This window comes from Corythoichthys intestinalis, chromosome 7 (assembly GCF_030265065.1).
Source record: "Corythoichthys intestinalis isolate RoL2023-P3 chromosome 7, ASM3026506v1, whole genome shotgun sequence".
Taxonomy (NCBI): Eukaryota; Metazoa; Chordata; class Actinopteri; order Syngnathiformes; family Syngnathidae; genus Corythoichthys; species Corythoichthys intestinalis.
Genome location: NC_080401.1, coordinates 9,048,077 through 9,063,323, shown reverse-complemented (window position 1 = coordinate 9,063,323; position 15,247 = coordinate 9,048,077). Strand labels below are relative to the sequence as shown.

At 38.1% G+C, this 15,247-nt stretch overlaps 1 protein-coding gene across 2 annotated transcripts in view; it reads left to right on the top strand.

Annotated features, from left to right (window-relative positions):
• Nucleotides 1-971: 971 nt before the first annotated feature.
• Nucleotides 972-15,247, top strand: part of LOC130918995 (beta-1,3-galactosyltransferase 2-like) — a 41,875-nt gene continuing 27,599 nt past the window's right edge. Inside the window, exon 1 of one of the 2 annotated variants that reach the window (XM_057841345.1) lies at nucleotides 972-1,590. The gene's annotated coding sequence lies outside the window, so the exon portion shown is untranslated. Of the gene's footprint in view, nucleotides 1,612-15,247 lie in introns of both variants that reach the window. The other variant, XM_057841344.1, reaches the window with a different exon arrangement.

The following is a 15,247-nucleotide window of genomic DNA, read 5'->3' as shown; positions in this document are numbered from 1 at the left end:
GTGAAACATGGTAATATAACAAGGGTCGCGATGCAGAAATCACAGACTTTAAGGAGTGGTCGAGATTTTCTTTTTCATACCTTTTTAAACATTTGTTTTTTCAGTTTTTCTTTGTTTGGATCGATTATTTATCATCTAACATATCGGAGAAACGCGACAGAAACAAACAAACAAAAAAAAAAAAACACAAATAAGCAATAACTATGAAGTAGATATCCGTGACCTTTTAACTGACACCATTTTTTTTTATGTGACGTAATTTGTCTAAAATATGTGAGTGAATAATATTTTAAAGTGTTTTTTTTTTAATTACGTATTAGACATCAATTAATGAGATTAAGCTAAAAATGACAGACATTTTGAATAATAAAGATAATTAATGAGCTTCTTTTTATGGCCGTTTGAAACTAAAGCGGTTGCGCTACGTCTGTAAACGGGGGTTTCCAGGGTAAAACACACAAATTATAAATAGTTTGGGGGCTTCATGCACTATGAATCTGCTATGACAGCATATAGACATATTGTTCTATCAAACACAACAGTTCTTTTGGCTTGAAGTACAGCAGTTTCTTTTACAGAGGAGTGCAAGAGCAGAAACTGCTTTTTCAGTCTTGTCTGTGTTTTCCGCCATATACTGTACAGTATATGCATACGTATACATTTTTGGATAAGATATTTATTCAAATTTACATGCATATAAACATCTGCTTCACAAAACAGTTGACAAAAAATTGACACATAAGATGCAGTCAACACAGCTACATTATCAAAAGACAGTAATAAAAAAATAAAAACATCTTCATCCACCACTGGTCAAACTTGACTTGAACATGTCAACATGGGGACGGACGGAGTGATGACATTTATATTTTCCTATTTCCTCTGAACACATCATGAACATCTAACTAGGTCACGTGAGATGCTCGGCTAAAAATGCAGTGACGTGCGAGAGTTCCGTCAGTATAGCGGTGTCTGACATCCAGCCGTACCGGGCCATTAAATGCGGTACCCGCTTGGAAGTGGTCGGTTCAAGGCAGGAAAGATAGGATGCGAACAAACAAAGAAGCAGACAGCACAGACAATGGGGTGAACATTATGTTTTTCCACAGATATAGAGGACCGTGATAAGACTGGTTGGATTCTATTGTTAGATGAAATTGTCTCCATCGCTCTATCTGCGTGCAGCAGTCAAGCAGAATCGCCCACCACCCGCGCGCTATTCCTCCCTTCTTAAGGCTGGTGTGCAAGCTGCTGCGCCTGACTCTTATTTTATTTTTAATAACCTGAAGCCCTTGGAGAAACAACTTGGATAAGAGCATTGGGAAAACAGCGGGGAGAGGCGCTCATTCATCAAGAAGCGGCGGAGGGACGCTGTGGTGTATGCCGGAGAGGAGGAGGTGCGGCAGGGGAATCTTAAATAATCCGCAGGGTTGAAAACTGGGGATGGCCGCGAGTGAGCAACGTGTGATTAGAAGAGGGAACGGCTCTTCAGTTTTTCGGAGGATTTGGTGATGTGGACTAAAGGCGTCAGGGTTCACAGCCAGTCGATTGCAGTCTTGACAGAAGCAGTATCAACATGAGGAAGAGGAGGTACGCTGCACTGCACATCTCGTGAGTCTTCCACATCCTCATTATTTATTTACCCGTCCCCACCCACTTCTCTCCCCTCTGACTGACACACTCAAGGTATCATACTTCCACTGGCGGCTTGGCTGACAGTCCATTCGCCAATTTCATTTGCATCCCTTAAATTTACTGCCTCCCAAATGTACCCCAGGCAGTAGTTTAAACACCAAGTTGGAGTTTTGCTTTTAGTATCATAATCCTCGTCTAGGATGTAGCTCATACAACATTGGCACTTAGCTAGAGAGCAGAATTGTTTTAGTTCAAATAGAGTTTGAAGTCCGTCCATGGCAGTTCCATCAACATCACCTAATGTATTCTGTATTAATTTGCAAATGATCAAGTTCAGGGGGGAAAAAAAAAAACACTATTGGGCCTGCCAAGAGGAAAGGCCAGGGAGTTTCCGAGAGTCCCTGTGGTATTTGGCAGCGAATCAGGCATAGGAATTGCTGCCAACAAATGAGGTAGACCATAAAGATGAATTAAAGGGGACAAATTATGAAAAACTGACTTCAATTGATTCTATACACAATACGCCTTTCGAATGCCTATCTGCCTGTCAGGAAAATTATGACAAAACTGTATTTGTGATGTGTGAAAAAAATCTGAATTAATTTGTTTAAATCTTGGCTTGATTTTGATGTCACAATCTGACTCATTTACATAGAGGGGTTCCTTGTTGAACGTGTAGAATCTGCAGAGAACAATCCTTGAATTCTCTGCAGAGCAAGTCTGGATTCTCCAGCTTGAAAGTTGTTTTCCACGGGCATTAAAAAACAACCTATAATAGCATACCATATATACAGAAATCCCTCGCTACTTCACACTTCAAACTTCGCACTCTCAGTCCATCACAGATTTGTTTTTGTTTTTTTTTTAATAAAAACGTTAAAAAAATACAGTATTTTATCTAAGAATGTTAAGATACATGCAGGTATACATGTACATATTATTATTTTCTTTTGTGTATCGCATTAATATCATAATTATTACATTTGCAATGCTTAGAAACCATTTATGAAAAATATACAAATGAGGGCTGCAACCAAGCCCGTCGACAGGGCGGCAACTGGGTATGTTGTCCTGGGCCTCAGGACCATAGGGGTCCCTGAATGACCCTTCAAATATATGTTGTTATATATTGTTTATATTATATATATATATATATATATATATATATATATATATATATATATATATATATATATATATATATATATATATATATATATATATATATATATATATATTAGGGCTGTCAAACGATTAAAAATTTTAATCGAGTTAATTACAGCTTAAAAATTAATTAATCGTAATTAATCGCAATTAATCGCAATTCAAACCATCTATAAAATATGCCATATTTTTCGGTAAATTATTGTTGGAATGGAAAGATAAGATGGATATATACATTCAACATACGGTACATAAGGACTGTATTTGTTTATTATAACAATAAATCAACAAGATGGCATTAACATTATTAACATTCTGTTAAAGCGATCCATGGATAGGAAGACTTGTAGTTCTTAAAAGATGAATATTAGTACAAGTTATAGAAATGTTATATTAAAACGCCTCTTAATGTTTTTGTTTTAATAAAATTTGCAAAATTTTCAATCAAAAAATAAACTAGTAGCCCTGTCCTCAATGTGTGTGAGTACACAAATTGACGGATAGCGAACATAAGTTCCAAAAAGAAATCAGACGGTGTGGCAAAGTTGCATGGGCTTTACTGAAGTCATCTCTTTTTGACAGGAGCACGTTTCTTGTATTTTTGTAAAACTGAAAATAACTGAAGTCATCTCTTTTTGACAGGAGCACGTTTCTTGTATTTTTGTAAAACTGAAAATAACAAGGCAATGTGTCAATAACTTGCATAAATCACAAAATAACATAAACTGTACACACACGTGTCCATTTGAGCAGTAGCACTAGCCAATTAGCTCACAAGCATCTAACAATGTAACTGCATTTCACCATATATGTGAACAAATTCAAATACCCATCATCAATAACTATCTAATGCTCATGAATATAAACAAAGGAGGAATATAACTCACAAGCGATGCATGTATTAGACACAAACAGTGTGATGGGGCTATGAGAACTGCCACTGAATACTGGATGCGGACATTAGCTGGTCTGAATAGCACTGTCTATTAGCGTGAGTTCGCGTCGACATATAATCACGTCAGAAAAGCGCGCCGAAACCCAAATAATCAGCTGCACTGAATCGCCAGCAGAGGGCGACATTACGCCACATAACATATGCAAGTCACACCCAAGCGCCAGCAGAGGGCGGAAAAACTCCATAAAACACAATTAACAAGTTGGCCTTTCACTGTACTGACATTTAAATCTGTCTGAGCGGGCCTAGTGCGTTAATTGCGTCAAATATTTTAACGTGATTAATTTAAAAAATTAATTAACACCCGTTAACGCGATAATTTTGACAGCCCTAATATATATATATATATATATATATATATATATATATATATATATATATATATATATATATATATATATATATATATATATATATATATATATATATATTAGTGCAGCAACGATTAATCGATCAACTCAAGTATTCGATTAGAAAAAAATATTCGAATTAAATTTTGCTGCTTCGAGTATTCATTTAATTGAAGTCGCGTTGTAATGTTTGTAAACTGTTTGCATTTAGTTTTATTGATTTGGGTGGATACACTGCCTTCTAGTCTGCCTCATTTTACATGGCCAAATCCAGCTGCTCCCTGTTAAAACCAACGTAAGTTGTTTTTTGTTTGAGCTCATGTTTTTTTTTTAATGCATTCGTAATTTAGTTTAATGGTATATTTAGCACATTTTTGTGGGAATATGTGTCTGAACCAATTGTTAGAAGATTGTTAAAAAAAAAAAAAGTATTTTATGGCATTTAAGCAAGCGGACTTTGCTTTGTAAGTTAGCCAATTGTTCTTTTTGTGTACATAGATCCTTATTTATTTTTTAAATTTTTTTTACTGTTTGAGGCTCAGCTCAGGTATTTTAATTTTTTTATGTTTATCCAATTACTCGATTATTCGAACTAAATAGTTCATCGATTAATGGACTACTAAAATAATCGGTAGCTGCAGCCCTAATACATATATATATATATATATATATATATATATATATATACAGTGCCTTGCAAAAGTATTCGGCCCCCTTGAATCTTGCAACCTTTTGCCACATTTCAGGTTTCAAACATAAAGATATGAAATTTAATTTTTTTGTCAAGAATCAACAACAAGTGGGACACAATCGTGAAGTGGAACAACATTTATTGGATAATTTAAACTTTTTTAACAAATAAAAAACTGAAAAGTGGGGCGTGCAATATGATTCGGCCCCTTTACTTTCAGTGCAGCAAACTCACTCCAGAAGTTCAGTGAGGATCTCTGAATGATCCAATGTTGTCCTAAATGACCGATGATGATAAATAGAATCCACCTGTGTGTAATCAAGTCTCCGTATAAATGCACCTGCTCTGTGATAGTCTCAGGGTTCTGTTTAAAGTGCAGAGAGCATTATGAAAACCAAGGAACACACCAGGCAGGTCCAAGATACTGTTGTGGAGAAGTTTAAAGCCGGATTTGGATACAAAAAGATTTCCCAAGCTTTAAACATCTCAAGGAGCACTGTGCAAGCCATCATATTTAAATGGAAGGAGCATCAGTCCACTGCAAATCTACCAAGACCCGGCCGTCCTTCCAAACTTTCTTCTCAAACAAGGAGAAAACTGATCAGAGATGCAGCCAAGAGGCCCATGATCACGCTGGATGAACTGCAGAGATCTACAGCTGAGGTGGGAGAGTCTGTCCATAGGACAACAATCAGTCGTACACTGCACAAATCTGGCTTTTATGGAAGAGTGGCAAGAAGAAAGCCATTTCTCAAAGATATCCATAAAAAGTCTCGTTTAAAGTTTGCCACAAGCCACCTGGGAGACACACCAAACATGTGGAAGAAGGTGCTCTGGTCAGATGAAACCAAAATTGAACTTTTTGGCCACAATGCAAAACGATAGGTTTGGCGTAAAAGCAACACAGCTCATCACCCTGAATACACCATCCCCACTGTCAAACATGGTGGTGGCAGCATCATGGTTTGGGCCTGCTTTTCTTCAGCAGGGACAGGGAAGATGGTTAAAATTGACGGGAAGATGGATGCAGCCAAATACAGGAACATTCTGGAAGGAAACCTGTTGGTATCTGCACAAGACCTGAGACTGGGACGGAGATTTATCTTCCAACAGGACAATGATCCAAAACATAAAGCCAAATCTACAATGGAATGGTTCAAAAATAAACGTATCCAGGTGTTAGAATGGCCAAGTCAAAGTCCAGACCTGAATCCAATCGAGAATCTGTGGAAAGAGCTGAAGACTGCTGTTCACAAACACTCTCCATCCAACCTCACTGAGCTCGAGCTGTTTTGCAAGGAAGAATGGGCAAAACTGATAGAAACATACCCCAAGCGACTTGCAGCTGTAATTGGAGCAAAAGGTGGCGCTACAAAGTATTAACGCAAGGGGGCCGAATAATATTGCACGCCCCACTTTTCAGTTTTTTATTTGTTAAAAAAGTTTAAATTATCCAATAAATTTTGTTCCACTTCACGAAATTTTATATCTTTATGTTTGAAGCCTGAAATGTGGTGAAAGGTTGCAAGGTTCAAGGGGGCCGAATACTTTTGCAAGGCACTGTATATGGTATAGGCGTGTAATAAGTAACAATGAAGACGAAATGGAAGACTAGTCAGTTCAAAAATAATATTGAATTAGAACTTCCTGACTTAACTGAAGTCTACAACCTTACTGTTTTAAATACATAAAACTTGTTAAAGTTCATAATATTGTTCATTCAAATAGAAAAAAAGTGCTGTTGATTGACTTTTTTTTCTTATGGGCAAAGCACTGATATACATTATGTCAATGATTCATTTATTTTCTTTAAACAAACGAAACAACAAAATTGAACAAAATTGAATAAGGAGGAGGGAGACTGTGATGGGTTTTCTCTGGGTTCCTGTCACAAAAAAACGTGCATGATTGCCCGCCCGTCTCATCAAACCATATGACACGGTTCCATTAATCCATGTGCTTTGCTGACATGTCTTCAGTAAACTGTTTGCGAGCTTTCTTGTGTACGTCTTCAGAAGAGGCTTTCTCCTGGGGTGACAGCCATGCACACCTATTTGATGTAGAGTGCGGCGTATGGTCTGAGCGCTAACAGGCAGACCCCCCACATCTTCAATCTCTGCAGCAATGCTGACAGCACTCCTGTAACAAGTCACATGACATTTTGGGAGGGTAAGAGGCTGTATGAGCATGAAGCAGAAAACAAATATATCTTTTTAAATTAAAAACCCAATCCTTCTCACCCAATTCTAATCCTCTGAAAAATGGTGCAATCGGCCTGATTTCCCATCATGTGATCGGATCGGGACATCTCTAATGAATACAATGTGGTCATAGTAAGTCAACCAAAGTCTTCCTAAACAGCTATTTAAGTCTGGTGAATCTGGTCAAAATTCTTCTAGTTTTAATATCGCAATAAATCGCAAACGCCCCAAAAATTGCATTGATAGTTTTTTTCCAATATCGGTCCGGTCTACTGGATGATAACATTAGCTACTAACGTCATAAAACATCTCTACTGGATCACTATTTCTGAGCATAGATGGTCACACAGAGAGAACTCCCAAAATGTATCCACCATTGCCAGTCTGTTTCTGTTTTATGTCCACCTCTGTTATAAGGGCGCTTTCACACTAGAACTGTTTGGTCTGTTTTAAATGGACCAGAGTTCTATTTCCCAGATAATCTGCTTCGTTATGTGAGTGTGAACAAGCATCTGAACTCTAGTTCGGACCAAACAAACGAACTCTGGTCCGCTCAAAAATTGTGGGTCCCTGTCTGCTTCACTTGTCGGGTTTCCAACAGTCCCGGATTGCGCGGAACAACCCGGAATTTAGGAAGTTCTGATTGGCACTGCCGCCAGCGGTACCAATCAGCGGTACCAATCCGAACTTCCTAAATTCCAGGATGCCCTGCATAATCTGAGACTGTTGGCAACCCTTGTCACTTGTGAATTGAAGCAGACCAGGGTGCGTTTATGCTACTTTACGTGCAGCGTCACAGCATAGAACTGTGATGCTCCAAGCTGTGACGCTACACGCAGTGCATCCTTGGAAGCGGAAGTACAGCACACACGCTATTCAAAATCAACAATGGCAAAAGGAAAGACGACTAACCATGGCCAAATGTTGTTGTGTTGCGCTAAGCAGTTACATTTGATACACAGAATCGGGTTCCAATGTTGGTGTTGTGTTTTGCATGCTGTTGCTGAACGCACCGTGTGAGAAGCGGAAGAGTGGAGTGGGATACTTTCTATGTTCTGATGTTGAGGGCGTTGCCTATGGCGGACAGTAGCCTTGTTGTGTTGCACAAGTACTAAAATAAAGGATTAAACATTAGGATTAAACATCGTTGTTAGAGTAATAAGGAAACAAATAGCTTCACCAGAGGTTTTATTTGTTATTGTAGTTGTTTTTTTCCCCTTTTTCTGGCAGGGATTGGGGGTGGGGTAGTTCGGTTGGCACAGTGTGTCATAGATAAGCCGCTGCTATTCTCACTGAATTATGGGATGTTTGCACCAAAAGATATTAACCGGTAACACTGTATTTGACAGCTGCTTCACAGGACTGTCATAAGATAAAATGAACCACCATGAAGCTTTATACCAATTGGCTGCAAAGCTTCATTGCTCCAAGAAGCTTCGTTTGGGCATCTCTGCTCCCTTGGGGGAGACAGTCAAACTTTGCTGCCACCTGCTGTCAACACTGTTGTCGCCCAACATGCCTCCTAGCATGCATTGCAGCGCTACAAATGTAAACAACATGTTCTGTGCTAATTATTTCTTCAGTTACTGTTCCACTTGTTTCATCAATGGCTATTTATGGTATTTGGTAACACTTTTTTTGAAAATCATAAATATGACATGACACTGTCATGAGCATTAATGAATGCTTATAGCAAATTATTAACGTCATTATTTAATGTCATCTGGCAAATTATCTCACTTTTGAATGAATGTAAAAGATCCTAGCTGGACATAAATGGAGTTGGTGACATAATTTGCCGGATGACACTTAATGACATCTGCTATAAGCATTCATTAATGCTCATGACAGTGTCATTGTTATAACGGTCTTATGACGCCACTGTCAAATAAAAAGTTACCTATTAGCCCAAATAAATCAACAAATAGGCCGCACTGGACAATAAGCCGCAGGATTCAAAATGAGGGAAAAAAGTAGTGGCTTATAGTCCGAAAATGACGGTATATAAAAGGAAAAGATATTAAATAAAACTAATATAACAAAATACAACATCATAATTATGATATTAATAATAAAAACAAATAATACAAAACAAAATTATAGATTTAAATATATAAGTTGAAATATAGTAGCTACTGCATAACTCATTTCGTCTGTGTTTACTCCTAATTATTTTTACACTGGTTTCATTGGGCTTGCAGAGGGTTCCCCTGTTTGTGAGTATGTTAATGTAACTAATTGGACAGTGCAATGCCTTTGGCTTCCCTACTTTAACGTTAAAAAAATATATACGACAAAAGGAGATAAAAATTCAAATTATAGGGTCACTGTCATTTGCTCTGTGATTGGAGTCCTGCTGCAAAGGGGTGCAGTGCTCTCTTTCTCACCCTCTCCCCATGAGCTGTTTTCTCCCTTTATTTGGTTAACACTAACAATTTTTGCAAATTCACAGGTCATTATCGACATCTCTGCCCATCTTGTTGCGAGTTACCAGTGGATCTAAATATTTGGTTTTTATTCGGCCTCAACCTGCATTACGATACTCTCGCCTTACACCACAAGACAGGATTGTGACTCTTGTGTTTCGCTATTTCGTTACGCGTGTCATCAGCTTATTAGTCAAAGTGTAGGGTGTTTCCATTGAGAAAGCGAATGACATACCTAACCATAATCCTAGCCAAAAGACATCTGATGCAATGTCAACTTTGCATGAAAAGTGACATAATTTACTGATTGTTAACCTATTAAAGCTGTGATAAGCCTGTCTTTGTTAGGTTTTGTGTTGGTTTTTTGCTAGTGTGACTTGTCCCTGTGATTGCCCATTGATTTCACCTGTTGTACCTGCTCCTAGTGTATCCTCCAACTGCATCCTCCTGTGCTCACCTGTTCCGCGTTGTGTCGTTACCCCTTGTCTGTGTGTGTATATCTGCTCCTAGTTTCTTTTCACTCTTTGTTGCGTCATTGTCAATGTTGAAGTCAAGTCCTGTCCAAGCCCTCGTGTTCCCGTCCCTCCGATTAAGTAAGTTTTGTTTGAACATTACCTTTTTGATCCCTAGTCCTTTTGGTTGTACTTTGTGATTTTGTTAGTTATTATTAAAACGTTTTTTGAGTTCACTGCCACCTGCCTTGCTGCGTTTTTTGTTTCCTTGCATTTGGGTCCACACAACCTGCCCGCCCGCGTCCCTGACAGTCTTTCATTTTCATGACATGTGCCATGTCATAATTATGACAGTGTTATCAGCCATCAAATAAAGTGTAACCAAAAATTGGTTGTATACAAATAGTTAAGTACAATAATTGCCTTCTAACCCATCAGAAGTAGAAAATAAAATAAATTTAACTTAAATTTGAAATAAAACTGTTGTCCACTTATTTCTGAAAATGTGTCTTAAAGTGAACATATCTTTACTTCCGCCCCATTCTTATGTAACTGGGGATCTAATTAACACAATAAAACTGTGAGTTTCTTTACCCAAGAGGGCAAAGAGCCATATTTTTTGTGTAGACTGACACGAGAGGTGACACGAAATAAGTGTTATAAGACTGCACAATTAATACATTATGGGAACAAAAGGTGTGAACGCATTATATTATGCCAACAACAAGTACAGCCTCTTCATGCAATGTGATAACAGTACAGTTGGTCATTGCTTCTTCTGGATGATTGGATTAGTAGTGAAGAATGTGATCTTTGCTTTCTTTTACTTCTTAAAAATCATTTCCATTCCTTCTAAAAGTTGGCCTAACTGGCTCTTCAATTTGTCCTGACTTTTGTCTGCTGATCACACAAGATAGAAGGCCTTCAAAGTCCGATTTCTACCCTGTGCGAAAGTTGGAGCTGGAAAGTTTTTTAGTGCAGTACTACTTGCAACAACTACCGGTACAGGGTTTCCCCTACATACAATAGACTGGGGTGCAGTGCCACACCAAAATAAAAAATGACACGCCTTGCAAATGAGTTGGTTATTATTTAGATGTTAAAATGCATATACATTTTAATTTAGAATTTTTTAAATTTAATGTGATGTCTTAATCAATGGATGTATCTCATTATTTAAGCAATATTGGCCATAAATCCTCTGAAATACAGGTAGTCCCCAGGTTACGACGTACCCAATTTACATGATTTCGACTTCACGACGCCTGAGCTTTTATCTTGGTGCCGGAAGCATAAAGCAGGTAGTACTAATGACAAGCGAGTAATAACGCATCTACACATGAAGAAAAAGATATTTCTGCACTGGGAGGAGACAAACGTGAAACTTTCTCTCCACAACATGGGAAAGTTCCCTTATGCGTAACAGTTTACGTGGTTTTCAGTTGTCCCCTTACCACTCCAAATCCAAAACTAGCATTTACAAATATATTATAATTAGGGTTGGGAATCTCTGGCATGAAGCCGATTCAATATGTATCTAGATACGCAGGTTACGATTCAAATAAAAAAACGATACATTTTTAAGGCCGAGTGATTCGATACGATTCGATAAAGTTTAAGAACGATACGGTTCGATACAGAGTGAAAACGATACGATGGTAAACATTTGTTGTGTTTGTTCATACAGTATTTTAAACCTAGAAAAAAAGAGTAAAGATTAAAATAAATAACAAAATGTCATACCAATGTTGTTTTATTTTTTTATTTAAAAAAAAAAAAAAGCTTACTATAAGACCACCATTTTGTTGGATGGGATTGATAATAGAATAAAACTCCAGTGAGACAACAATAAAGTGCAGTAATTTAATTACTGTATTTCCTGGTGTTTTGAACACAATAGGTAAGTAATTTAAGTGCAAACTTTCAACGTAAACATCTTATAAGCAAAAAATTTTAATTATATGCAGCAGCTCTAGAAAAAAATAATTAAACCTGTTATCATAAATAAATAATAGATTATGCTTTACCACTGGTATAACTGGGGGAATAAAAACGTGGCATTTTAGACAGGTCTATATTCATTACTTTAACCTAATACACAGCAAAGTCATTCACTTACGCCTGTGCTTCCACATTTTTTTATTCCTCATCACTGTCTATATCTTTTTTGAAGGGCAGATTTTTCTTGAGGAAGATCAACTGATCCACATGTTCATGTTTAAGTAGACTGCGTTTCGTGGAAACAAAATCTCCAGAGGTTCACGCTGCCCTTTCCACCATTGTAGTGGGTTATTTTTCAGGGTTAAAAACTCACGATCTCTGTACCGCTTCACACTTCACACTCTGTCCCATGCGAACACATCTGGCTGCCTTCGTCACTTCAAAATCCAACTTTTGTTTTCCTGGGTGAGTTGAAAATCAATCGCTGCACGTCGCTAGCGTGATGCGCAAACTGTCCATTGTTTTAGCATGTTGCTTTGTTGCCACTACTAGTTTCGGTCTGGGCTGTGAAGAAAACGCTACGGAACGTGCGTTACAGTGGTTTTGTTGGCTCACGCGTTGTTATGACATGCCCGTGACGACCGGGTAATGACGGCGACTTCTAGCGGTTCCGCCGAAATGAATGGGAAGTTGAGGCAACCACGACGGCGGTCACAATCTAAGTGCGCTGTGTGGTGAATGACACAAGCGCAGCATGTGATGTAAAAGCTAAATTATTATCATTTTAAGCAATGCATTGAACTAGGCATTAGAAGCCGATTCTTGTGGTCGCGATAGCCGAATTCTATCTCTACTATCGGTTCATTGAATATTTAATGGCTAATTACTGTCGAATGGTAACTCTACTATCGATACAGCTGTATCTCTCACCTGTAAAATCGGATATCCGGTCGTATCGGTTTATCGTTCTCAAGCTTAGTTATAATGCAATGACATAACCTAACAAGGCAAGGCAAATTTATTTATATAGCACAATTCAACACAAGGCAATTCAAAGTGCTTTACATCACATGAAGACCATAAAAATCACATTTAAATCAAAACAACGTAAAAACGAAGACAAAAGATCGCATTTAATCACAGAATAAAAATAAATAAATACAAATAAAACAAAAATAAAAATAAAGCAGAAACTACTACTACTAATAATCATTGAAATCAGCAATGGAGATAAGCACAAGAGGAATAGAAGGCAGGTAGATTGAAATATATAGACAGTTATGGATATGCAGTGCTAAACAAAAGCGTTTTTAGCCCTGATTTAAAGGAGCTAACAGTTTGAGCATACTTCAGACGTTCGGGTAACTTGTTCCAGAGGTGAGGAGCATAATAACTAAATGCTGCCTCACCCTGCTTGGTTCTTGTTCTTGGAACATGCAGAAGACCCGTTCCAGACGACCTTAGGGGTCTAGATGTCTCATAGGAATCTAACAAGTCAAGCATGTATTTTGGTCCAAGGCCATAAAGTGTTTTGTAGACGAGCAGTAGTATTTTATAGTCTATCCTTTGACTCACTGGAAGCCAGTGTAGCGATTTCAAAACCAGTGTAATGTGGTGCAGCTTCCTTGTATTTGTGAGGACTCTGGCTGCAGCATTCTGTACTAGCTGCAGCTTCCTGACTGATTTTTTATCAAGACCTGTAAATATACCGTTGCAGTAGTCCAATCTGCTGAAAATGAATGCATGCATAAGTTTTTCCATGTCTTGTTGAGTCAGAAGCCCTTTAATTCTGGTTTTATTTTTTAGGTGGTAATAAGCGGATTTAGTGACGGACTTTAGATGGCTATCAAATTTTAGGTCTGAGTCAATAATTACGCCAAGGTTTCTGACTTGATTTGTAGCTGTAAGTGACATTGTGCTAAGTTGGCTGCTTATCTTTGACCTTTCCTTTTTTGGCCCAAAAATGATCACCTCTGTCTTCTCCACATTTAACTGGAGAAAATTCTGGCACATCCATTCATTGATTTGATGAATGCATTTACTCAGGGAGACTAAGGGACTATAATCATGTGGGGACACAGAAATGTACAGTTGTGTGTCATCTGCATAGGCGTGGTAGGAGATGTCATACTGTTCCATTATCTGAGCTAACGGAAGCATATAGATGTTAAATAAGAGTGGTCCAAGAATTGACCCTTGAGGGACTCCACACGTGAATTTGGTTCGTTCTGACTGATAGTTTCCAATTGACACAAAGAAATCCCTATCATGTAAATAGGATGTGAACCACTGAAGAATAGTGTCAGTAAGCCCTACCCACTGTTCCAATCTGCTGAGTAGTATGTTGTGATCAACCGTGTCAAATGCGGCGCTGAGATCCAATAGTAGCAGAACAGATGATTTGCCTGCATCGGTATTCCGACGAATATCATTTAGGACTTTGATAAGCACGGTCTCGGTGCTGTGTTGTGGCCGAAATCCAGACTGAAATGAGTTAAAAAGATTGTTTTGGATCATAAAAGTCTGGATCTGTTCAAACACAACCCTTTCGATAATTTTCCCCAGGAATGTCAGATTTGATATTGGCCTGTAATTACTAATGGTTGAGGCATCCAGATTAGTTTTTTTTTAGGAGAGGTTTTATTACTGCAGTTTTTAAAGTCTGAGGAAACTCTCATGTTTGGAGGGAAGTATTTATAATCTGAAGTATGTCTGGGGCTATGCAATGGAAAACAGTTTTGAAAAAGTTTGAAGGAAGGATGTCAAGGCAGCATGTTGTGGGCTTTAATTTCGACACAATTTCTGTTAAAGTGGCATAGTCCAAGAGGCTAAACTGTCTAAGATTGACGTGGGGGACATTTTGGGAGGCATTTAGTGTAACATTTGTTAATCCGGAGTTGCACACAGTCTGTCTAATCTTTAGTACTTTGTGTGTAAAGAATGCTGCGAAATTATTACAGGATACCTCAGATGCCAATTCCTGAGGTATTGATGCTTGTGGGTTTGTCAGTTTGTCAACAACAGAAAATAGTGTGCGAGTATTGTTGGTGTTTCTACTAATGATCTCTGAAAAATATGATTGTCTAGCATTTTTCAGCTCCTGGTTGTATTTGCGAAGACTCTCTTTGTAGATATCATAAAAAACTAGGAGTTTGTTTTTTCGCCATCGGCGTTCTGCTCGTCTACAAACTTGCTTTTGTTTTATAGCTAGTATGGCATTTCTCCAGGGTGACCTCTTCTTTCTTGACAAAGTTTTTGTCTTAATCAGGGCAATAGTGTCCATTACAGTCATCACACTGGAACTGAAACTATTTACAAGTTCTTTCACTGGAGCTATTGTAGGGGTTAATGATGAGGCATAGGCCTATGTGAATAACGCACATGTGTTATCACTTATGTAACGCTTCCTAATCACCTCTGTTTCCCTTTTCA